This window comes from Aythya fuligula, chromosome 3, assembly GCF_009819795.1.
Source record: "Aythya fuligula isolate bAytFul2 chromosome 3, bAytFul2.pri, whole genome shotgun sequence".
NCBI lineage: Eukaryota > Metazoa > Chordata > Aves > Anseriformes > Anatidae > Aythya > Aythya fuligula.
This window is the reverse complement of record NC_045561.1, coordinates 41,440,953-41,467,889: the sequence shown is the minus strand read 5'-3', so window position 1 is coordinate 41,467,889 and position 26,937 is coordinate 41,440,953. Positions and strand designations below refer to the sequence as shown.

General features: G+C 37.3%; 1 protein-coding gene across 4 annotated transcripts in view; it reads right to left on the bottom strand.

Annotated features, from left to right (window-relative positions):
- The window catches only part of SIPA1L2 (signal induced proliferation associated 1 like 2), a 135,993-nt gene extending 109,459 nt beyond the window's left edge, over positions 1–26,534 (bottom strand). For all 4 annotated transcript variants that reach the window (XM_032184245.1, XM_032184248.1, XM_032184249.1 and 1 more), the window contains exons 1-2: positions 26,498–26,534; positions 1,408–1,480 (exon numbers count right to left, since the gene is read on the bottom strand). The gene's annotated coding sequence lies outside the window, so the exon portion shown is untranslated. The remainder of the gene's footprint in view (positions 1–1,407; positions 1,481–26,497) is intronic.
- Positions 26,535–26,937: the final 403 nt, after the last annotated feature.

Below are 26,937 nucleotides of genomic sequence, written 5' to 3'. Positions count from 1 at the left end.
TTATATAAAAGGAACCTACTCCCACAAAACACAGCATTTCAGTTATATCAATTATTAGGAAAAAGCTAAAATAGACTAGTTTCTCAGGACATTTACTTACTTTCCAGAGTCTAATGATATGCAATTCTTTCTCTTTGTGCTTTCACAACTGCTACTACCTCCCTCTACTACTACTCCCATCTTGTAATATGAGAAAAACATTTTGCTATTTTCTGTGTATATCATTGCATTTGTTTTAAGTTAATTTTCTTCACAGTCTGTAAAAAGACTGCATTTTTTTTTTTTTTTATCTGGACCACAAGGAACTAAACACAATCCTGAAGCTCTTATTCACCTCTCACACGATTATATACAATGTGCTTTCCACTGTTTACCATTACCAATACCATGATATTCCATTTTTCAGTAGTTACAGTACATATTTACAGTGTTAGAGAGTAGTCAGATTACTAGATATATTCACTAATATTTATGTGGCAGATTTCTCTCTGGGTTACAGTACTCTTGAAGGAGCTATGGTGTGAAACTAGATGATGTGAACGTAACCAAGTTTTTAAAGATTGTATTGAAATACTTCCCCAACTGTTTGTATACTGTGTACAGTACACAAACAAGTAGGTGTTCACTCTACAAAAAAATTTACTTATTTCTTCACTGTGCTGCAAGGGAGCATGTTTCCATTAGAAGACAGTCTGACTGTACTGAGCCAACATGATGTATTTCTGAGCCCTCTGAGCCATATGCTAGATCTATAAGCAATCCATTTGGACTAGATCATGGAGCTTGCAGAATTAGGAGTTATAGGAAGATGACTGCACCTCTTACTTCTTATTACAGGAAATATCAAGGTGTTAATTTCTGGCAACTGTAGGCTCAGGACTGTACACAAACAGCCTATTTGTCTCTTACAAAGACACTGGCATAACATGCTGGAAGAATATTATATTGTTGGTCATATCAGCTCTTTTCCAGAGAATACCAAGCTAAGAATTTTCAAATTACTAAAATCAAAGTTTTTTTTTTTTTTTTTTTTTTGGGGGGGGGAGGGGGCAGTTATGTAATGCATTAAGGAATGCAATCATCCTTCTGAACAACAACAGCTGCATAAGAAAAGTTGATTCAAAGTGATCGTACCATACGTTTCAATATCAATGAGAGGCAATCTGCCAAGTTACAGATTTCAAAAAAGAAAAATAAAGACTGTACTTCACTTATATGCCAAGCTATATGAACAATTCCCTTCAGGATATCTAGCATCATGTTAAAAAAAAAACATAACAAATTCAGTTTTTGAGATGTCAAGCATCAAGGTAGACAGAAGCACAGCTGACTGTTTAGTTAAAAGGTGGGGATAATATTAGATATATACTAAAAATACATCTGTCATGGCTTAAAAATTTTGCTTACCTTTGGTTAGAATGATTCCCAAAGGATGCCTACTGGAGTCGCTTTCTTTCTGGTATCAGTAAGATTGAGATACCTGCAAATTAAATGAGACAGTTTCAGGTTGTTTCATTTTTAGGTGAACATGAACACTTAAGATATTAAGGCATAAGTAGAAACAACAACCATAGAGGAACATTTGTATAGAGTAAGAATCTGTAACATACATGGAAATACAATATCAAGACCTAATAGCCACAAAATTCAGTATAGTTCAACACGTATGTGCTGAAACAGAAAATTTAAAGCTGTTATCTGTGCAAGCTCCTGGAAATAATTGGGGAAAGAAAAAAAAAAAGAAAAAAAAAAATTTGCTGGGGAAGATGTAATGAACAACTAGCTACTGAACTATCAGACTGTTTCATTATGGCTCTGCTTCAAAGGTCAGCATAAGGAGTCCACAGCTATTCCTAGAACTGTATTTTATGAAGCAAGTAGCTTCATAATATTTTCAGTTACAAGTCTGAAAAAAATTATGAAGTTTCATAAAATATTTTGAGAGAAGATGGTTCTTTTCACAAAGTTTAGAAAACATTCTGCTAGAATTTGTGGAATGACTTCCAGCTAGCAAAGCATCTAATGCTTCAAACTTCACGTTCTACAGGCTGAAAAAGGAGAGTTGTTGAAACATTAACAGATGTCTAAACTGCACAAAACTACCTCATACACACCAATATATTATTATTTTACTTCATTCTGAAGTATACATAAAGTATTTTAGGTCTCTCTGATCAACATACAGAGGTACGGCACAAAGCTACCATGTACCAATAAGGTTATCTGGTTTTGTATGTTATCTGTATTAACACAGTTTCAAAGGGAGTTTATTTTTATCACAATCTCAGATAGTAAAATCTGGCTTGAAAACACAATGTTACATTCATATTGAAAGAAAGGAAAACACACAGCAGGAAGAGATGTTATTTCCTCTACTAAATCACCACCATCAGGATAAAAATAATTCTAGTAAGTATTTTGCAAACTAGTGTACACAATGAAAAGGCACACAAAGCCTCAACAGTCTAAGTCAACTGCAAATCTAGATCTTACAGTAACCAGTAACAGACAAACAAAAAAATATTTCTCAAAGAATTTCCAAATTGCCTATTTATGGATATAGAAAGTGGAATCCATTGATCTAGAGTTAAAGTGGAATTTAGAGAATTATATAGTTCTTTCATGAAATAGCCAAATAGGAAAACGCTAGGCTTTGTCCATATCCTAATACTTTTTAATCCATAGTTCATATAAAGAACTGCATCAGGAAAAAAAATAGGAATTGAAAAGAAAAATTTACAATATTTTTAAAAAATCATTGCTTTACCAGCATTCTTCACCAGCTTTCTTCATAGTATCTTGACCTACATCCATGAAGAAATGACTGAAAAATTACTCAAAACTTGAATTGATATAAGTTCCTTTAAATTCACATAAAGTAACAAATTCCAAATCAGAAATTCAAGAGAAACTACATCTTTTTTGATGTACTTTTTTGATGACTACCACGTGTTTTTTTTAATGTATTTTAAAAAACATCTCTATAGCATTAGATTTCATACGACTCTTTTGTGTAAGGCAAGTGTCATACACCTGGACACCTATTTTACTATGCCCAGAGTACCACCCAGAGTTACTTTTTTCTCCAGGAAGTAATACATGCTACTACATGTAGTTTTGCTACTCTGTTAGTCCTTTCTTTTTTTGTTTCCTAAACATGCTCTAGAACTACAAAGCAGGGCCTTGTCTCTACAGGGAATGTCACTGAGAAAATCAGCTTGGCCAACAACAAGGCAAAGAAGAGTTCATTTAAGATACCTGAACTGTGAGTAGAATTATTTAGAAGGGCAATACTTATCACAACTCCCATTTGGCAAAGGGTCAGATAGTCAAAAAAGTTGCCTGCCATACACTGCGCACAATATTCAACAGTAAGAAATACCCTTGTCTTGATCTCAAATTCTTAAAACCACAACTCTTAGGTACAAAACAGAAGAATACAGAAAACCATCAGAATAAAGAGAACGGAATAAAACGCATAAGACTGAACATTAAATCACCATAAATTCTTCCTTCCTTCTCAACCTGATGTGAAAACAACCTTTCCCCAAATCTTTGGTATTATTTATGTTTGTATTTTAGTATTTCCATTTGTACTTTACTATCACAGGAAAAACAGAAAGAGATAAAATCATCAGTACCAGATATCCAATTTTCTCCAAGCAAGTTTTCTTTCTCTACACAAAAAGTTTTAACTATGGAGAAGAAACTGACTGGCCAGAAAGAATAGCCCGGATTGACAGCACCTGAGTCAGAAAAGTCTAGCTCCAAGTAGGCCTCTTAATGCTCTGCAACACTGCATGGATGGTCACTGCAGGGAGAAGCTCCACAGCAAGTTCACTATTGTCTATAAAAACAACTTGCTTCACATTTACTGTAGAGTCAATCTATATAATTAAGTCTAATTTCTATGGAGATATCTGAAGGAAAAAACAGGAATGGTAAAGGGGAGGAAGCAGTGAAACTCTGAAAGCCTCGTAAATCTAACAGGAAAGTTTGATTCAAACTCCCATACATACAATAAAAAGCTGGATTATTACGTTTGCAAGATGTATACAGAAACCATTTCTTATATGCTAAATACAAACCTAATGGTTTTCTCATTAAAGAATACTCAAGACAAGATTGTAATTACATCCGAAATCCCACTGACATGGAAAAACTAAGTTCAAAGTTCTAAGTAGTCCAGCAAAATTAATTTCACATTGCTCACAGACTAGCTGATGCCAAGTTGAATCACTTGCTCTATATTGTAGGATACTACTGGCCTGCCTTTCTTCAAGATTCCAAATTTGAGAGGAAGCCTTATGCTTTCCTCTCTATGTAGCTCTTTTGGCAAGCCTCTGAACAGGATGAAGAAGAATTAAAAAATACAAAAAGAAAAACAGAACTTCTGGTCTGGAGGAGCACAACAAATAAGCACAAGCAGCAAGAACAGAGTCATTTCATTTCTTCTATAAGGACAAAGGCAGGGTACATGCTCCATTTGTCAAGACATGCCAGAAGGCAGACCATTCTCTATTTCCATTCACACAGACAAATACACAAGTCTTATTTGCCAAGTTAGACTGAAATACCCTGACATCAGGAATTCTGCGCAAGGAAACGAATCTACCAAGCAGAAAAAAAGATTGTTTTTTCTCACATGGGACACTGCTGCCCAGCATCGAAGTACATACATGTATTCTGAAACCAAAAGTGGAGTTGTGTATATTAAGCAAGCAGACTTTTTAAAAACAAACACACCATCTTATAAAAAAAGATGGAGAAGGACTCTTTATTTGGGTAGAGAACGATAGACAAAGGGGTTTAACTTAAGATAAAGTCTTAAACTAAAAGAGGATAGATTTACACTAGATATAAGGAGGAAATTCTTCATTCAGAGGGTGGTGAGGCACTGGCACAGGCTGCCCAGAGAGGCTGTGAATACCCCATGCCTGGAGGTGCTCAATGCCAGGTTGGAGTAACCTTTAGGCAACCTAATCTAGTGGATGGCATCCCTGCCTATGTCAGAGGGGTTGCAGTTAGATGATCTTTAAGGCTCCTTCCAACCCAAGCCATTCTATGATTCTTCACTTCTGTGTTTGCAATTGCCTTTCCTTGACATTCAGGTATTAATTGCATTTAATATTTGGAGCAGAAGAAATGACAAAAATTGCAACGAGTTTCCATTAACAAGTATGACTACAGTAGAAGAACTACAGGTAAAATAGATATAGTTTAAGACAAGTAATATTTTATGCATGTTCGTATTTTCTTTACTTTGTTTTATAAAAAAAGCTGTAGTCTATCCTACCAGCTTATATATACACCTGAGATTTCAAGAAAGGTAGATTATTCTACCTTGGGCAGCATTTAAATAACCCAAAACCACAATTCTTAACAGCAATAAAGGTTTTTAGTGGTACTAGAGAAGATGAATGAAAACCAAATAATTAGTCACAAAAATTAATCTCATAACATAAGCAAGAATAAGACATCCTGATTCACACCAGAATTATAGTTAGTATGTATCACAGGTCAAGCAGAACTTTGAGAATACGTATTGTTAACACGTACATTTGAATCTAATCATATGTCTTTAGCAAAGACAAATATATTTCAAATACAGCTTTTTTTTTTTTTTTTTTTTTTTTTTTTTTTTAAATCAAATCCGCATTCCATAAGCTCTTAGCTTTTATTTTGAAGTGTAGCCCATATCTGATTAAGTTCTTAAAATGACCCCAAGTCACACTCAGGAATTAGAACCAAACCAAAGTGCTCCATGTTCGAGCTCCTGCTTTGATTTCAGCAACTAATGGGGGTATCTAGCAGTTCTCAGGATCAAGACTGAAGCAATTGCATGTATTTTGCTTCTTATTTCCCCTCTAAAAGCTAAACTCAATTTAACTCCATATAACTTCCAATATTCCCAACACAATAGGTTGATCTCTGTAAAGGCACTTTTCCTTCCTTTCATACAGAAAATGTCCCGTAAACAGCTTATTTCCCACTCTTTAAGTGACTTCTTTTGTTTACAGGAAGGAAAAGCAACAGAAATCTTACCATGGAACAGTGAGAGCTGAAAAGCTCTGTTTCATTTCTCACTGTGCAGGTGTTTCATACATGAAGTCTATTGTAATCTTTCATTTCAGAAAGAAAATATGCTGCTCCTTTTTGAAGTACAGACTGAGAAATAGAAAACAAAAAAGCTAAGGAAGTAGCAGCATGCCTCACTGTGGAGCAAACTGAAAATATACAATAAACATGCCACAAGCAAGGTCCACAAGGTGCTTGCTTTTCCTAGCTCTGGGTAGCAAGACACAGAAAAACAAGAGACACTAAGATTTAGAAAGTGAAAAGTAATAAAAGCATGGTCTCAAGGAAACAACACATATTCCTGATTGGGTATTCACTTGTCTTGCATTCCAGCTCTCCTGAAGCTCCAGCCCCATCTCTCCTTTTTCCATGTAGTTCCTGTCATAACACAATCAAAGTATTTCTTTCAAGGCCCAAGAAAGTAGTAGCTATACAAGCTAGTATCTTTGCTTTAAAACTTGTAAAAAGACTGGTCTGGGACACAACAATTCTTTTACACGTTGACTTGTGAACAAGGCCTTCCCTCTGAATCCATAAGTCAGATGCAGCTCTAAAAATAGCCAGGTAGATGATGGCACTAACAATGCAGTAGTTTACCACTCAGTTTCAAAAGCATCTGGGGGAGTTAATACTATCACAAACTTAAATTGACCTCTACAAAAGGGGTACCTTATTTGATACAGGCTGGCCTACGGTCACCAACTACAGGTCCATTTGGAGACGCCTCGCCATCCCAGTAAATATTGCTCCTAGTTCCATGACTGGCAGCAGAGGTGCCGTGCCTCCCCAGGGGCTGCAGTGCCAAACCCACACAGAGATCTCAGTGCACTACAGGGAACGGCACTCAGCAGAGAGCACGCTGCCCAGACACCCATCCCACAACTCAAAGCCACAGGAAGGCAGCTGTAAGGACTGGGTGGGCCAAACACAGCTTGAGGGTCAGATGGATCACACTGCTTCAATCAAAACATTTTCATTAAAGCATGCAATTACTTAGAGTTTGTTAAAAACAGCTTTCCGCATTAAGCTGCACTGTCACATTATGTGATCGGTTACCTGGGGAAACAAATTACATCACTGCAGTCTGAATACTTAAGGAAAGATTCGCTAATTAAGGGCAATTAATTACACGGTAGTACTTATTTGAAAAGCAATATCCATTCAGCTTTTGTCTGCTTAAGTCTCACTGACTGATGAGAAGAATTGTTCGTGGAGCTTGCTGAGTTATCTATAATTTGAGATGATCCTTTCTCTGAGATAGTTAATAAAGAGCATTCATTAGGAAACTGATATAAGGTGAACAGGGCAATACACACTGGGGCTTCACTCCCTAATACAGGGAAGAATGTAAATGGGTCTATCTTTAGGACATCAATATTTTCTTACATGCACTCAGATGTAACTCTGCCTTTATCCTGAATATGAAAAGTCAGCTAGCCCTGCTCTGACTTGGAAGATTTCCAGCACATTTAGAAAATTACCTCAGGTAAAGAGTATTCTTCATTATAAAAGCAGAAAACGTAAGCTAGATATAGCTCTACCCTCTGAACTTCGTCTTCAATTGGGAAAAGGTTTGTGCCTTACACTAAAATGATTTTTCTCAGAAATAAGCAGAACATTCCACATTGCTCATCACTTCACTAGAAGTCTTCTTAACTATGCTAAAATGGTAGTTAATATTTAATGAATTTATTTTTTTAATAAAGTTCTATACAGACTTATTTCTACATATTCAGTGTCACCTCACACTCTACCATTCTTGTACATAACATGTACACCATCTTCATTCCTACCTTTTCTCTTTTTATGAAAATGTTCAGCTCTAGCCATTTTTTCCTCCTCTTTTCAAACTCATTTTGACCACACAGCAAAAACATTTAATAATCAAGACCACAAAGAAAGCATAAAAACATATCAGTAGACACTACAGAACATCACAGTTGGACCCCAAATTATAGAAAAATATAGTACACAATATAAAGGAGATAACATAGCCATTTTCTGATCTATTTTGTCACACCTTGTTTTGAATGTCTTCGCTACTTCTCTGTTCTCTGCCAGAAACAGCTTAGCATTTACTCTTCATATTTTTTTCATGTGATTTTTTGGTACTATTTCATACCATATTTCACAGAAATAAAGTAAACAGCTTAAATACAAACATCTTGGCATAACCACAACATGGCTGAGTACCACACCACCTAATGAAAGAGAAAGGGCCTGTCATCCTCCCTGTGTTGAGCAACACCTGAGTTTAGCAATAAGACCTGCACTGCTTTTGACACCCACCAAACACAAAAAAGGAGACAATATGGAAGTGTAACTGTTGAAAAAATTAATGACAAAGAGGACTTACCAGCTCAAGAACGAAGTTACTAAATAAGGCAGATTATCATTGACTGCATCCACAGTAAAGCAGATGGGAAGTTAGTAAGATGAGGTACTACAGAATTTCCTGCTAAAGACGAGAGGAATAAAAACTGACTTAAGGCAACTGCTTAAAAGCAGTGAAGATGCAAAAAAAATATTTACAAGTTTTAAAACAGATGAGAAATATGCTTAACTAAATTACATTGTTGTGAATGTTTATTCACGCAAATATTAAAATAAAAAAATCTGATCATCTTTCCATAGGACTGCTCAATACTTTGTCAGTAACTTTTGTCTGTAGGTGAAAAAGTAAATTCCACCTCCCCACCCCACCCCGCCCTGTGGATCACAAGATTTTAAGTATTACAGAAAAAAATATTTATTTTTTATAAGCCCTGTTTTCTTCAAGAGTGAAAAGTGGGGTGGTTTTCAAATACCAACAGTGGAGAGGACTTTTTCTTTGTAGTGTTATTTTCTCTCATATACAAGATTAGAGTTCTGGGAATACCATTTGAGAATGCCTTACTATGTATGCAATAATGCCCTTTTAACAGTGTTGTTTGCTTTTCAAATGAAAATATGAGATATAGGTATTTAGATTGTGACAAAAAAAGACAGGAGATAGAGAATGAACAAAAATCTAATTGGATGTAAGTGAGGTTTTTAAAGTTGCGACTACAGTTCTGGTGGCAGCACAACCATGTAAGCACATGACAGGGAGCTGTAAGGTTAACCCATTCACCAGTGAGCAAGTCAACGTACATGTAGGATTTGGAGCATGGATCGTAGAACCATGAAAGCGAGTGCTGGAAGACTTCTAGAAGCCATGAATTTCAGACTCCTGCTGCAGAACTGTCAGCAGCACTACAAAAGGTCAGGTATGGCTTAGTTTTGCTGATTCGTGCAGAACTCAAGAGATGACAAAAAGCAGCAGCTTCTCCAGGCAGCCCATTCCTGAGCTACACTGCCCTCCAAGTGCCATTCTTCCTTTTGTCTAACCTGAGCCTACCAAACCACAGTTTGTGGCTCATCTGCCACCATTGAGAAAAACTGGGCTCTACCATTTTTGTAACTGCCCTTCAAGTACCCGTGGGATGCTCTTAGATCACCTTCTAGCTGCTGCTTTGGCAGAACAATCAGTCCTAGTTCTGCCAACCTCTCCTGGCAGTGTGCTCTATGCAGTTGGACTCCTACCTGGGTTATTGGTTCTCCCCAGTTCTTCAACATCCCTCTTGAACTCTGGGAAGCAAAGCTGTATATTTAACACATATCAAAGCCTTTAATGTACCATCCAGATCTCCTACTGAAATATCCAGTTATTTAAAAAAAAAAAAAAAAAAAAAGGTTGCCAAGTTTAGCAATTGATTTGATCACTTCTTCAGTCACCACACTTAAAACATCATAGTACTTTTCATATACGTTGAACTTAGGCATTTAAGTGAAAAAAGTACTCAAAATTCTGTACAGTCCTCCTTCAACCTTAACTCTATGATACATCACTGAAAAGACTGACAATGCCTACAAATTGCATTTAAACGTCTCCTGTTTCTCTTTGAAGCACAGAGACAAAAATAGCATAACTGGTCATCAAAGCCATTCCAAGAATATGAGTCTCACAATTTACCACTATTGCTTTTTATAGTCAACACGCAATTACAGGGTGTAATAATGGAGTGGAATAAACCAGATTAAACACACACGATGCAAATCATAATAAAATACATTGAGGAAAATGTACCATAGAAAATAAAGAATTAATAGTGATCCTGTTGAGGACTGCAGAGATCTGGACGCTCGCCTGAGCTGATAAGTACGTTATAACATACCTTAACAAGAACACTATCCCTCTTTCAGGTTTGGATTGACTAACTTAGAACCAGCCCAAAACATTCAATATCTGAAACATTCATATCCATAGATCTGTTTATTGATGAACTTCAGCTACGTGGTGACTCTAGTATCGCTGAAGACAAAGAGAACTTATGGAAAAAAATTACTGCAATTTCACCCATTAACTGTAGTGGGAGAAATATCATCTTCTATGGAAGTCATAATGCTGGATGTTTTTTGGATGTAGCAGCTCTTATATAAAACATCTGAAGCCCGAAGTATGAGCTTTATATAACAATTTTGATTTGAATAAAGATTCTTAGAGGTTGAAATTAGAAATTGTTTTTATATTATTTTACATAACTAAACATTAAGTCTTTGATTCCTTTGATTAAATAAATATTTTACCATGTTTTAGATTTCTATTGTAACTAAGGCCCTTTATTTATATACTTACACTGCAGTCTAGTATGTATAGTTTGCCAGACGAAAAAATATACATCATTTTCAGCATGTTTTAGTCCAGTACATTTTAACTGATTTTCTCACCACTATATTTTACTCATCCAGTGCTTTCCTGAACAGTTACTAAATAATTGATATCACCTGTTGGGGGTCTTTTTTTTGTTTGTTTGTTTTGGCAGAGGTTTTTTTGGCCATGCTCATCTATCTCCCCGATACAACTGCAAAGATGGCTCATTCACAAGCATTTTTATTAAGTGTAATGAAGAGAATTTGCATAGCTATGAAATTCTTCATTATTTATTATATAAAAATCAGTCTTTGTAGAACTGTGTAAAGAAATATGAATAAAACAGTATCATTTCCATGCTGTATTTTATAGAAACTGGATCTACATCATAAAACTCAACTTCAGGTGGAGGTTCACCTTTTCCTCTTATGACAATTGTGGCCTATACTTCCGTTCCCCATTCCCTCGTCTTTACTGAATGGCAAAACAGAAGAATAGCCAGTGACTTAAACTTTCAACTAAAACTTGGTTTCTGGTCAGGATTTTCTTATTTTGATTCTTTTTCCATATATGTTTGTAAAATTTATTTTTTTTTCCAAACAGAATTTGAATTAAACATAATTTCCAGTTTAAATTCTTAAACCCATTTTTCCTACAGATGAAGCTTCAAAATCTTGCTTCAAACAGCACAGTTTGCATGGTTCTGAATGGAAAACACCCAGCATGTATTTCAGGCTTGCCTAAATAAACCCAACCTGACAATCAAACTAGAAGCATCCCATATGCCCTATAGCACAAGAGGAGAGATGAGGAAAAGGAACAGATAATGGCCTGCCTGCTGCAAAACAAAAATTACTAATACTAAACTTTGTTCGCTGTACAAAAAAAAAAAAAAACACAACATGAAAGCAGTACTTGTCGTGGACTTTTATAGACTACTGTCTTGGGGAAAAAAAAAAAAAACAACGCATCTAAATTACTGAATAATTAGCAGGGATGACAGTTTCACATTGCCATGTGCCATATACAGTTATTTTTGTTCCATCTTCAGATAAGATTCTCTGGGTTTGTGTATTTCAAGAGGCCATCTGCTGCTGAACTTAAATAAGTGTCCTTAATTGTGAAGTAGTTACAACTATTGAGTATTCGTGAAATAGGAATAATAGCCACCTATAAGATGCTTTAAAAAATAAAATCTAATGTTAGACAAGAGACTATCCATGCCCCATATTTTGGGGTTTAGAACTCAACTTGCACCACAGAAATAAAAAAAAAAATAATAAAAATCAATCTCAATTTAAAGCTCCAGTTAAAATTTAGCAGATTTCAACAGGATTCAGATATGACCTAACCTACTTTAAAGTAAAAAAAAAAAAAATAAATAAAAAATTTAATCATATTAAAGTGCTTCAAAATAAATGTAAATATAAAGCTGGAAGAACACATTAGGATATTATGGTTCAATATATTCAGTGAAGCAAAATGCAAATGACTAAATTTATAGAAAGAGAACAACTTATTCCTTCAATGTCTGCTTTCTAAGTCACGAGCTTTCTAAGTCACTTCCCCCCCCAAAAAAACATTTGTCGCAATGGATTTAAGATTCATGCTCTTAGGCCATACATTGAATAGACAGCAAATTGAAGTAATGAGAGCTGTTTACCTTAACTGTGACATAAAAGGACAGCAAGTTCCTTGCCATTCTGTTTTTATACCCAAACATTTTACAAATAATCTTATATGAAAAAGACAGCAAGGCTTTGCACCTTCTCACATTCTGCTAAATAGCACAGATTGAGCAGAGCTCAACAGTGTTGACACCACATCACGCTGCATCTTCTGCCTTAAAAGTCTACTCATTCAGTGCACTCATCTTCAGTCTTGTGAACACAGCCTTTTGGACTTGTTAAAAACATTCATTAACTAGGAGGAATTCAACCTGACCTGAAACAAACTTTCAAAGTTGCCAAAATTCTAGAAACATACAGCCACTGAATCAAAACTAACCCAAGACAAACCCTTCTGGTATAACATTCCAGTTACTATTAGGAGGAAGGCTGGAATAAAACACTAATGATTTACAAGGCATTTTGAAACTCTGTGTACCACCATACAGTTTTAGCTCATACATGCACTTGTTTAACAAATTATGCCCGCTAAGGATGCTATCTACATTATATTCAGTTCTAAAAACTGGAACAGGATAAAAGAGTAATGGAAAGTAGCGGTCAGATGATCTATCATTTATACCAGGCAAAGTTATTTAACACCCAAAACCAGAACAATTTAAATTAAACATCAGCCAGTTTACAATGTAATCCCAATTTTGTGACAGTAACATTCTGACAGTCTTAAGACTTTATGGGATGTTTAAAAAAGCAAGTAATGTATTACATTGTCTTTGTTCTGAACTGATTCAACAGACCAAGGACAATTTGTGTCTTTCTGCTAAGTTGTAAAACCCAGATGACTGAAAGAACAAAAAAAAACAGCAGTGATCCATTTAGATCTGAGAGCTTTCTTTTTAGTTTGCTTGTTTCTGTAGGGGATAGACAATGAAAGAGTCGGTCTCAATTAGTTTTCTCTTTCTACACTTCTGATGAGCATGCACACGTGCATACCCATTGATTCACCTCTCCCCCATCTGGCCAAAATCTCCCTCTCTCCCCAACCCAAGAGTGGCTTCTGTTGTGTTTTACTTCTTTCTGGTAGAAAGAAGAAGTAAAACTCTTGCTCTTCTCAAAAAATTCCACATGGCAAGAATGTTAAGACTGGCTTGCCAAGAAAAAAAGGACATCAAAACTGAACGGTACTTAAAAAAAAAAAAACTCTGAGACAACTGTACAACTGCAACATACATGTGATAACTGCAAAGTGTGTTAAAGTAACCGAAATATCACCCAGCCCCTAAACTCCCCTTTGGATTAAGTTATTAATATTTATTGTTTCAGTCATTATTATCAGATAGAGGGATTCTAAGCAAGTCATACTTTTAAGAATAGGTACAAATATGCTTTTTCACTGAAAACAGAATTATTTTTATGTACTGTACTCTCTGGGTGTATGGACTACAAGGAAAAAAAGAACAGAAAGCATCTAATATCTTTTGAAGTATGAGGAGGGCAGAACATTTTTGTCTGAGTTTTTTTAATTCCCAACAACAGGACAGAAAAAGTATCCAGAGTTAAGAGATACTTTAAAGACTGACAGGGAACGTACAAAACACAGAAAAGTCAGGATTCTAACCTTAGTATTATGAAAGGGACAAGTGATAGATAACCTTACAGGGAACAGACTAGGTTTTTAGGGAAACAGAAATCAGGCCAGGACAGTGGGAGTAAGCCTATAGCCAGGCTTCGAAAGTGACAGGTGAAGAGAGCCTGTATCAGCTCCATGGAGCGGTGACAGTGCTGTACAAAGACAGGCTCATTCTGCAGGGGGGGGGCGTTTTTCCTCACATATCAGCCCATTACAAAAGATGCATTCAGTTTTCAGACAGAATTTTTCTGTTCTGTTAAGGCCATAAGGTTAGCCCAGTCAGACAAGTTGCTCACTTGTCAACCCCTACACAAATAGGTCATCACTTTGGCATAGACTGCTCCTGATATAATAACGGAAAAGTAGTCAAAAAAAGAAACGCCAAGCTTGTTTTGTATGTCTTTCTATAACAGAATCTAACTACACAAATATTCTACCCAACATATCAATGATCACAAAACTTAGATCTGCAGCTCATTTGTACTGGTCAAAAGAACAGGAAGAAAGACCTGAAGAGGACTCTTTTGATATAAGAAGGAAAAAACAACAAACACTGAAGTCATCTGATACAGTGCTTAACAGCTAAAAAGGAAACTTTTTTCCCATCTGACTTTCAGTCTAATGAAGTTTTGATCATTTTGAACATATACATGTATATATTGAAAGTATTCATTATAAATATTTTCATATCCCATGTGTTCCCATTCACTTGGTCTCATTCTCCCTCTAAGATCATCTTGAAGGCAACAAATATCCATTTTTCTTCAGTGTTTATAAGTGAGCACCTAATCTAAGGTCTAACTCTCCAAGTTGAAACTGCTGTTACTCATTAATTTCCCAGAAGACAAACTTACAAGTTGTTACCTCTTGACTGTGAATATTATCAACTATTCTAACAGGTTAATAAAGGTAGCATTATCTTATCTTCATCACGTGCTAGTGGTTTTTTAAGTTGCTCATCTTGGATCATAAAAACACTATCAAAATATACTGGTGGCTATGGTAGTCACATAGGAGGGAGGAAAAAAAGTTAAGGAACAAGGAACTTCTGCCAAGGATTCCAGACTTATCATTAAGTTTATGAACAGCCTCCAGAGCACACATACTAACTGTATGTACCAGGCTAGACATTTCAAAATAGCAACAACAATAATCTGAGTTTACAAAAGACAAAACCCATTTCAAAATATTCAAGGTGTTGGTGACATACAGAGCTCAAGAGGCTTCGAAACAGAAATCCCGAGTTGGAAGGGACCCACAAGGCTTTCGTCACCACCATACCTGAAGGTCAGACAATATTTATTTAAAAATAGATTCTCTGTGATATAGGTTACTAATGCTCTAGGTACCAAATAGGAATGAAAAGGCTAAGATTTGTACTCTGAAAAGCGTTTAAGCACTTAAACTCCGCTGAGTTAGGAATAACCAAAAATAGCCATTGTCTTTGTGTCCTATAGATGTACTTCCTGATCTTCAGAACCTCTTGCAGTGAATGAAATAAAATTTCTGTAACTGATGAGACACAAGATCATAAGCTTTAAAGGACAGAGCATTCTCAACAAGAAAAAAAAAAAAAAAAAAAAAGTAAACACTATTGTCTATTCCTTTATTAAAAGGACATCCTATCATTAGAAGAATTCAAAGCCAGCAAAAACCACCTCTCTCTGCCCTGAATTTTCTTGCATTACATACTGAACCAGTCCCATACAAGACATGGCTGGAAAAGGTATTCCCCTATCTTGCCAGTGGCCAAGGGGTAACTTGTGCTTTTGGCCTACTCAGGGCTGAGAGCACGTCCTCATGGCAGCACTAAGTGTGAAACCTTGCAGGCAGGGATCGAGTCAGAGTGCACACTCCCAGCCAGAAGGGATCCTGAGCTGCCATCAGCAAGAGGCACACTCTCCCTCCGGCAAGAGACATGTTGCCCCTTGGGGCACAGCAATGCACCCAGGGTTTGAGTTATGCTGTTATACCACATGCCCACATTTCTGAAACAAAGAAGAAAAGGGATTTTGTTGTTCCACAAGTGGGTAATGGCAGTCAGTACAGGGGTGTGGGAGACAAAACAGAGCATGGAAAGAGCATAATGACTTTTATTGTAGAAGGAAAGACCATGTGGGAGGAGGAGAATATTAGAGTGGAAATTATGTTATTACGGTTTTGGAGAAAATGTATTCTAAACAGTTTTTTTCTTTTAAATTTATTACCAAAAAGGTTGAAGGCCATAAACATTTTATTAGAAGCTGAAGTTTTAGGTTTCGTAACATCTCATAACTGCAAGGTTTTACTGTGGTCAGCTCAACTATGAGAGTTTTTATATTATTGCTATAAATCACCTGGGCTACTGGTAATTAGTTACAAGTTTGTTTTAGTGTTTCTCCCCAAGACTGTCTCTCCAAAGGCTTGGAACAAGTTTCTATCAGTTTATTCCCAAGTAAGTAACCCCATTAGGACATGAGCTGACTTTAAATTACTACCTTCTCGAGGGGAGAGGAGAAGCAAACCAAAACGCAGAACACTATGGCTAAATAAAACAACTTGAAAGCGAGATAAAGCATGTGTGTACCAAAACCCCTGCTTCAAGGAAGAGGTGAAGAAAAGCGTTTCCTGGGGAATGAATGGAAAGCAGAACTCTGACTGACAGCTATTCCCTTAAGTCATCAATGCCTGAACAGAAGGACACAAGTTCAACCCCACAGCTTCCACCCAAGCATTCTCCACCTTTCCTCCTTTTCCAGCACCTCAAGCCCCTTTTGCCTCCTCCAGCAGTCTATGGGCTAGGAAAAAAAAAGTCACTTCCATCTGAATATATATTTAATATTATCGGAACAATTAACATTAGTTAGCAACTAGTGTTAAGTTCCCACTCTTACACCCCTTTGCTCTACACACATTAAATTGTTGTGCACATGATACTGTCTACGCAGCCTTCCCCTTAGTCATCTTCCCCTTTCTGCATGTGCAATAGCACAAAGCAGGGAAGAAAATAATGACTTAAAGTTCAGCTTAAATTATTCTTCCTGTTCTTAAAAAAAAAAAAAAAAAAAAAAGTACATGTTACTTCATACAGGGAAAAAGTCAAAGTATTACGGAAACAGTACTTTGAAAGTAGAATTTTCCCACAGTGTATTAGCTGTTTGATGAGCACTTTGTCTTCTCATTATTCACAAGAAAACCATAAGACTTCTCGCTATGCTATCCTACCTTCTTTCTCCTCCTCCAAATTGCTTCTCCGGAAGTGCAACACTTCAAAAAAAAAAAAAAAAAAAAAAAAAAAAAAAAAAAGAAAAAGAAAAAGCAACACAAAAGGACACTTTTGGAAGTCACAGCAATTAATGGCTAAAGCAAAATATGCTTTACGTGACAAGCAAGATCACTAACTTGCTAATAGTTTCCAAGGTAGCTGGTACTGCACCAGAGACTGAGCACACTGTTTTTCCTCCCTATATTCCTTCATAGTTTTCAGAAAAATACTGCAAAAGAAAGCATCAGCCTCTGCAAGCAATGGTTTCAAACGTTCTCCAAAAACAACAGCTTAGAAGTATGACTATGACTCACAGCTCTATGCATTTCTCTCAGGGCACTGAAAGTTTCTAATAAGCGCAACATTCCAGATTCTGACATGGAAAACTGCCATGCCATATATCTTTTCTCTGCAGAGTAGAAAAGGGCTGTTTCATAAACTGCCAATATCCGACAAAATAGGGACAATGCTCTTCACAACCATCACATGAAAAGAATAGCAGATGTATATTTTTTCTATGGAGTAATTTATATTTTCGAATGGCATTTATATTTCACTGTTTCCATTGCTAAAGATGACAAGAAGCATCTTGGACCACGTTTCTGACAAACATAACATCCTTGTTTTTCCTGCACATGTTTCACTCTAATTAAGGTCCTCAAAATGAATAGGTAGGTCTTCAGCAATTTTACTCTACCCATTGAAACAAATGGTCTGGGAAAATCATTTTGTAGGGACGTGGCTAGAAAGACCCTGGACTGAAAGGCAACAACATAGCAAGCTTAAGTGAAATGCCTTCACTTAAGGCATTGATTTGTAAAATCTCTATATTCATATCAAAGCTGGAGGAATGTTTTAAATCAACATTAACTGGGCCAAATCAAACGTTTTCAAGACAAGATGGTTCCATATTGATTTCAGAGGCTGATTTTCATGGATTACTCAACTACTGTTGAGGTGGGGTAGCATGACATCCTGCTACTACTGTATTTTGTGTCTCCATACTATCACCATTTGGCACGCAAGCCATGCTTGATATATTTAGGAACTCAACAAGAACTACTGCATCAGCTGGGATTCTGCAAGCATCAAGGAGCATCTGGCTCAGGATCTACAGCTCTACATAGAAGTAAGATTCCTTAGATCAGCAAAATGTTATGAGAACAGCATATGAAATGCTGTTGATACAACCTGGAACTAAGAAAGTACCTGATAACGACACCACAATGAGAACAGAACAAGAGAAAATTGACTTTCCCGAAAAGAAGCTAGGACTAAATCAATTCATTAGATGAAGCCAATGATCAATCTTGAAGTCAGTCCTTCTTTGTATCTTCAAGAATTACCTTAACACCAACATGAAGTTAGAAACTACTTGTACTGCAAAGGAAGGTCAAAATGTAACCAAGAAGAGTAAACTAAGTTTTAAGGAACATTTTTTCTTCCCCCCCCACTTTTTTTATTTTTATTATTAATGTGCAAAGTCATTCAGTCTTGTAGCTCATCAGCAAAAAACACCAGAAAGAATAACCATGACATTGTGCTCAACATGAACATGCAATTCTACAGTATTTCCAGGTAGAGATAATGCTTTAATACCACTTTATTTGCCACAGGTAAAACTGTGCAGAATGTCACTTAGGTTCTTTCTAGCCATAACAAAAGCACGGTAACAGAACAAGCACAGAGAAGGGCCGTGTTTTCCTGTCATCATACCACACAGGAGCAAGCTACACATCTGCCTTGTTTAAAGGTTGGTTAGTTTGGCTAGTTTTACCTCAGAAAAGTGAGGTCTGACTGAGCAAGTTGTCTTCTATCAGGAAGAAAGGAAAAGTATGTAGGCTTAACAAAGATACTGGTAAAAAAAAAAAACTGACAAACAGGCTGCAATCTCAGCATGCGTTCCATATACAGTTTAGCAGGACGTTCTAGTCCTCGGTAAAGTAAATCTCTGGAACATCCTTCCATTACATGTACAAGATGGGAGAAAAACAGAAAAAAAAGAACAGCGACCCATCACTGAATCAGAATTGAGTGCAGCTTATTTATGAAAGATCAGTGATGTAGTTGTTTACTAAAGCAACAGATCAACAAGTAAACAAATAGCTGAGTTAAAGGCAAAAAGGGTTTCAGGCTAGGACTGCCAATCTATACCTATCACCTAGACCCATGATATTGTCACCACCCCTGGCAGTGTTTAAGTAGATGTTGGACGTGGTGCTTAGGGACACGGTTTAGTGGGTAACATTGGTAGTAGGGGGATGGTCGGACTAGATGATCTTGGAGGTTTTTTCCGACCTTAACAATTCAACGATCAACCTTAAAATTCAACAATTCTGGAGATCCATCAGTGTTACAAAAACAAAGTTTCATCTCCTTTTCTTGAAAATATGAGTCAAAAAGACAGACTGAGTTTCTCCCTATCCTTCACAATACCATGCAAATGTTAACAAGAGAGATTCCTTCCCACCTTTAAGAAAAAAATTCTAACCCTCCCTGTCAAGTGACAAGCACTATCAGGGTCATTTCAACTTCAAGGAGTTTCACCCTAAAAGAAATTCTTTCCATTCCCTTTCCTGTTTGTTATGATTAACTCAGCATGCATTTACAATCTCCTTCATACTGAAGCCGAATGTTATACAAAACCCTGAATTTTTAAACACTTAATAAAATGGCATACAAAAAACAAACAAAGATCTGAAGGTCCGTTTCATGGTTTGGTAAGCATAGAAATATTTATAAGTATAATTACTGTGAAGTTGGATGAGCAAGAACAGGAACTGTCTCAATCTTCTGAGGTTCTGCTGACTGTTGTTTATCGTTAACGAAGCTAAGAGGTAAGACTAAACACAAGAAGGTATAAGCAGCAGCTGCTTGCAGAGCTGAACCACTTTTAGATTTTTAAATAATGACATCACACCATTTTTTTTCCCAGTCATATGGATAACTCCAGCACAGATTATCAGAAGTTGCACAATAGTAAAATTAGCAGTCAGAGCAAAAGGATACAAATGTAGCTTCACTGGCTGAGAGCCAATTTCAAACTGGTATTGTCCTGCTCTTTAAGAGCAAAACAATCTTTTGGAAGAAATCCAATTGAAAAACTCAATAGATGTTCACACATTCAAATTCCAGTATTGCTGATCACGATGTAGAATTCAGTGACAAGGCCAGCAATGAGTATCTGAAGCAGAACCTGAATGGATGCTATTTTCTTTAAGTGCTTATTCTTTTGTACGGATCATAGTTATAAAATATTTGACTGCCAATAATTTGGGAATTCTCGTCAACTGATTTAAACAGTGTATTTTGTACTCATATAGTCTTTGTCTTAGACTAATAACAAAATCTTCCCAACATCATAGTACAGAATATTTCTGTACTATAACAAATGAAGTAGAAACAGTAGAGTGGAGCATCAACTAAAATTCTCAATTATCAGACCAACTAACATTAAAAAAAAAATAAAAATAAAAAGTAGTATTTCACAGAATAATTCACACTGGATGGTACCTCAGGATATCATCTAACTGAACATCCTGCTCAAAGCACTGGATTCAGACAAACTCGCTTAGGCCTTTGTCCAGTCTGGTGTTAAGAACTGTAAAGTATGTAGCTTCCACTGCCTGTCTGCACTACCTGTTTCCATCCCCCTAGTCCTCGAGGTGAATTTTGCTTCCTAATGCCAGATCAGAACCTCACCTGTTCTAGATTATGAGCACTGTCATCTCCTATCCTCCTTAAAGGACCACCTCCTTTCCACTTGAAGGACCTGCCCCTGTCCTACTAACCTCTTCTTGGGTATCACAAGGCAGCTGTTGAGTCCCCCCCAAACTTTGTCGTCTCAGCTATGCAGACCCAGCTCTCTCAGCCTCTCTGTATGTTCTCCAGCCCATCATTTCAGTGTCCAGCCACTGTGTTAGCTTTAGTTTAATCAATCTTTCTCATGTACTTGAGGAATCAAAACTGGATGTGATACACCCAGTGCAGTCTAAGGAATGCTGAATGCTGACAACCTCCTGGTCCTCCAGCTTAATGTGTTGCCACCAGAAGACAGAGACATGCTGACACATCCATCAGCGCACAGGTCATTTTCAGCAAGGCTGCTTCCCAGGCAGGCAGCCCCCAGGCGATACTGTGACAAGAGACTCTCCCACCCCAGGCATGAGAACTCGCATTTATCCTTGTTGAATGCCACAAGGTTTGTTACGGTTCATTCCTCCAGCCTCTAAATCACAGAGCACTGTCCTCAACCATGCCAATGACTCCCGAAGTCAGATGTCACCTACAAATTTGATGAGGATAGGCTTCATCTCCTCCAGGTCAGATAAAGGTACAAAACAGGATAGGTCCCTGTCCACTTGTAACTGATCTCCAGGCAGCGTACAAACCACTAACTGCAAATTTTTTGAGCCTGACAGTCCAGCCACTGTCTCATTCCTCTAACCTTCCCATCCAAAACATAACGCTATAATTTGGTTACGCAGATGCTGTGAAAATTGTGCGAGAAGCCTGGATAAACATCAAGGTAGATGATGGGCAAACTGTCATAAGCAATATTAAATCTAACCTGATAGAACTTATTGTGTCAGCAATACACAGAAAGCTCCCAGAACTACTGATAAAGATTATTTAAAAGATACTCAGGGACTTCACAGAAGGCTATTTTAATGATTGTTTAGGAAAAAAAAAAAAAAAAAAAGAATGAAAAAAACAACAATTACACTAGATTTCTTACTCTTAGCAAAGAAAAAATAGGGATAAAGAAGAATATGCTTATAAGTCCCTGAAGAGAAACACTAAATTTCACCACCCAAGATAAGAAACCAAAATGCATTATCCCCCTTATCCATGAATAATGCAATGGGAAAGAGTTCGCACTACAGCAAACAAAGCATAATTACTCAGAAATTAAAATTCTTGAGCCATGTAATTGATTATTTCATATGAAGCTGCAGCAGATATGTTGACCTCTACTTAGTGGACTTCTAGTTGAGGAAATTTTCATAGTGGCCCCCACAGCTGACTAGAAGTCAGGCAACACTTGCTGGGAGTCAAAGAAGAATGGTTCGTTTAGTGGTGTGGGTCTTTTTTTGCTTCGTATTTGTTTTTTTCCTACCTGGTTACCTGATGTTAAATCACAGCGAGGAGGTTCTAACTTATTTTAGATACATCTTATCATTACTTTTCCCACAGTTATTCCTGTAGCTGCCACAAAGGACTGTGCTAAGAGATGTGGCTGAAGCAGCTGGTAAGAAAAGACGTGATTCAGAAGAATCTCTAAGGTGCAGCTTTAACACCGCTGACCTACAGGAATACTGAATGTAGTAAAACAAGTGAACACTGACACAGCTGGGTAGTCTACACGAGAATGAGAAAAAACATTAACAATGAACATCTTTCCTAGGAGGAAAGAGTGTTACTATGCATATATGTAAATATCCATATTTAATATGCAGCCACAAAATTTTCTTAGGCATAGAGCAAGGCAGATATCTAATTAACGGTTTGTGCACACAAAGACATAGTTTGTATCACATTACCAAGCACAACAGCACACTATACATTGACAGCATGAGTATAATCTTATATATTTAACAGTACATAAAAATGCAGCAGTAAAGTTGAAACTAAAAGTCATTACAGAATGCAGTATCTATTGCTGCAGAACAGTATGATGTAAAGAATGGTCAGTTATTTCTAAGAACTATTTTCTAATGAAATAAGCTTTACGCAATCACACTGTGAAACTCCTCCCTCCACCTCAAGATTTTTTGGAGCTTGTTTGACTCAGCAAGATTTGAAAAAAAAAAAAAAAAAAAAAAAAAAAAAACCACAACACATGAGTAATTACACTTACAGGAATTTAATTAGGAAAAAAATTACACAACCACAGAGAAAAAGTACAAGGTGTCCCAAGTCATCCATTAGGGCTGGAGCTCTCCTACAAAGGAAGGCTGAGAGAACTGGGGATGGTTAGCCTGGAGAAGAGATGTCTTACTCTTCTAAGGGAGACCTTAGAGTAGCCTTCCAGTACTAAAAGGGAGCTTATAAAAAAAAAAAAAAAAAACAACAACAAAAAAGAAGATGGAGAGAGACATTTTATACTGGCAGATAGTGATAGGACAAGGGGTAATGGTTTCAAACTAAAAGAGGGGAGATTTACTGTAGATGTTTGCAAGAAACTCTTCATGCAGAGGGTGGTGAGGCCCTGGCACAGGCTGCCCAGAGAAGCTGTGGATGCCCCATCCCTGGAGGTGTTCAAGGCCAGGCTGGATGGGGCTTGGAGCAACTTGGACTGGTGGGAGGTGTCCCTGCCTATGGCAGGGGGTTGGAACCAGGTGGTCTTTAAGGTCCCTTCCAACCCAAACCATTCTGTGCTTCTAAGATTCTGTGAAGTCGGTAAGAAACAACAACATTGTCAGAACTATCAAATCTCAAACTCCTAGGTTAGCAAAGCACTGCTTGCCCTTCATTCAGAAGCCTCCAGTAGCAATAATGATTTTTCAGGGATCTAGGATAAGAGACTAACAGAAGTTCAGAATTCCAGCAAGCCCCTCTGACCTAACAGCAGCAACCTCAATACATCTAGAAAACTCTGCTGGAGCTCAACTGGTATTTGCTAGTCTGTTTTTTGGTGTGTCACTCTGAGCAACCACCTTCACAGCTCTCACCCAGTTCATACAATCTCACCTGTCCTGTCTCCTTTGCAAGCTGGTGAAATTCTACATCTGAAGAAAAGTGGAAACATGCAAAACAGTTCTCACATTGCTGTGGATTAAAAATGACCATTGTGTTTACCTCTCTCAGTCTTCAAAAAGATGGAATTGTTTCCTATGCAAACAAGGCTGCGTGACTGAAAAGAGACAAATATACCAGGAAAGTTGCAGAACAGCAGAAAATCTGAGAGGGGGAAGACAGCCACCTCCAGACCAACTGCCAGGTAAGGGAGAAAGGATCTAAGTATTCACAGGTTTATCCCAATAGGTTCTGATTCTGTCAGGCAGTTCCTACAACTGCCTATGGTATCTCTGTCAAATTATTCAGTGAATAGACAGTTGTCCAAAAAAAGGAACTTGAAATAGCGAGTTACTGTTTGATGAAGGATTTTAACTATTTGGACACCATTTCGTTGTTTTACATAGCTTAACCCAGATCAAAGAATTTAGGGATCAGACTAGGGTGTCTCTTGATATCAGCAACATAAAGGGAGGGAACCATGGAAGTGCCAAAACAAGACCCATGTGTTAGCACATTCTATGAAATAATAAAAAAAAAAAAATCAAAGCTATTTGAAATTTTTCCTCATGTAATTGTCCTTGTTGAACAATCACATCTCCCATCTGAACAGACCAACAACCTAAAAGTGATTTCAGTTCAAGTTACCGCACCTCCGCATATACTGGCTATGTGCAGAGAAGCACCTTCCAGTCATTTAGCTAGCTGTGTCTCATTTAGCATGTGACAAGAACAGTAGCTCTTCAAAATGGCAACACTAGAACAACAACTGTGTAGTTTTATCATTAGGCACCAATTTCATACCACACTTTGATGGAACCTATGACAAACTGAGCAGTCCCCAGTGGTTTCACTTGTTAGCTTTCCAGTATCAGACTGGAGCTCACTGACATAGCATAGCCTTAAACTAATTCCTGCCTTCTCTCAACTCCTACCACAGGTTCCATACTGTCAAACATAAAACGCTTTTCTCTAAGCCTCAAATGGAAGAGAACAGAGGAGTAATGACAACACTGCTGAGAAAATAGGCCGTGGGTTTGTAAATACAATGGGTTGTTTTGCATTAGTCCAATGAACAAAATTATTCTCACACTGGGTTTGCATTCATCATCAATTAGAATTTTTACATGACAAACCCAGAGCATCCTGCTGAACCCAAATCACAGCTGGCAATCCTTGCGTGGCAACACAACCCTCTTTGAAACGGCTCCCTTCATTGCTATAGAGGAAAAAAACCCAACACACTAGGAACAATAATAATAAGCTGTTGTCCTGACAACCTCACAAAGGCTCACTTTACTACAGCCGAACAGCAAGATAACCTGGTCACCTTAAACTGCTCCCAATTCTTCCAGAGCAGCTGGCCACTACAATAAGCAAGACGTATAGTGTGTTTGCACCCATATATATGATATGCACATTAGGCATGCAGATGTATGCATGTACACAGCCACATTTTTTCACTTTGTTTCCACTTTATGTCACACTGGTATTGCAATGAGATTTCACACTAAAGCATGTCAAGTGTTCATTTTCAACGCTGAGAGTCTAGAAAAATACTTGGTGGTGCTTGTTTCCTTGAATGTTCTTTAGGTATCTAAAAGTAGGAACTAACTAGTATTGAACTGAAAACCACAAATGAAAACAACCAGAGAAGAAGAGTGTGATTAGGTAACCCACAGCTCTCAGATGAAAAAGTGAATAAATAAACAAGCAAAACAAACAGAAAAAAAGACCACAGACTGAAATTCCATATCTTTCACAAAGGCCTCCTCCAAAAAACATGAGAGAGAGTACACGCACTCTTTTCCAGAGCCAGTTTTGCTAACTATGCATTAATTGCAGGACTTTTTACTCCCCCAAGTGAGGGGAAAGAAAACACACAAGGGTTTTAACACTATATGCATTTATAACATCTGTAGAAAGCTGTATTCTCATCTTAGTCCCCCTTCTGTTCTCACCTCTCTTAATTGCCACTTAGTTCTCAGATCCTTACACAATTTACCAGAGTTGATGGAAATAAATATTAAAAAAAAAAAACATGGAAGACAAAATAAGAGTATTATACAGTGGTCCAGATTCTCTCTCATATATACAGAGAAAACAAGTATCAAAAAACATGCATGCACAAACAAAAGAGAAAACAACTTCTGAGTGAGTTCAATAGCATACATTAGGTTTTGAAAACATTCTAATTCTATTTAATTTACTTCCACAAAGCCTCTAGTGTTTTGGGGGTAGCTGTCCTTATGGGTACATTTTATTAGGTACTGTAATCTGCTGTTTATGTTACCTGTAAAAGCAGTTCCATAATTTCATCATAGATTGTATCAAGGTTAAAATAAAGGTTGGTGAACCAAAAGGGAAATGGAAGTACAAGTTGTTGATTTGTATCAGAGCTTTTTATCTGTATTATGTGTCCTCTGACACGAATCCCTTCAAATCATTTTTATATCACGTAAACCTGAGAAGTTGGATTTTGAAACACCTATGATTCAAAAGCCTACCTAAAAGATGAGGTAGCAGGCAGGCATTATCGCAGTCAACAGCCACGGTGCCAGGGAGAATTCGTGGGAAGAGGGCATGGAGGGAGAGGGAAAAGGAGGAAGAACGGCAAGCAGCATAGGAGGATTACAGTAATGTCTGCAAAGCTGGCTATGTCACTCTGCAGGATGCAGGACAACAAATGAAGACATTATGTAAGAAAAGAATCAAAGTCAATGGCAAAACTCCAAGCTCTGTGCTCAGAATTTCATTTGAGCATCTGAATTTGCCAAGCTGCTGAGGGGGAGGGGAAAGACATGACAACTTCAGCTACTGCCACCTTCCAGCTTCCTAGCTACTACAGCACAATTTACTACCTCTCCTCCTGCCTTCTTCTGGATTCGCGTACATCCCAGGGATTCCTTCCTCCCACTGCAGTATCTTTCTACATCATATCTCTTAG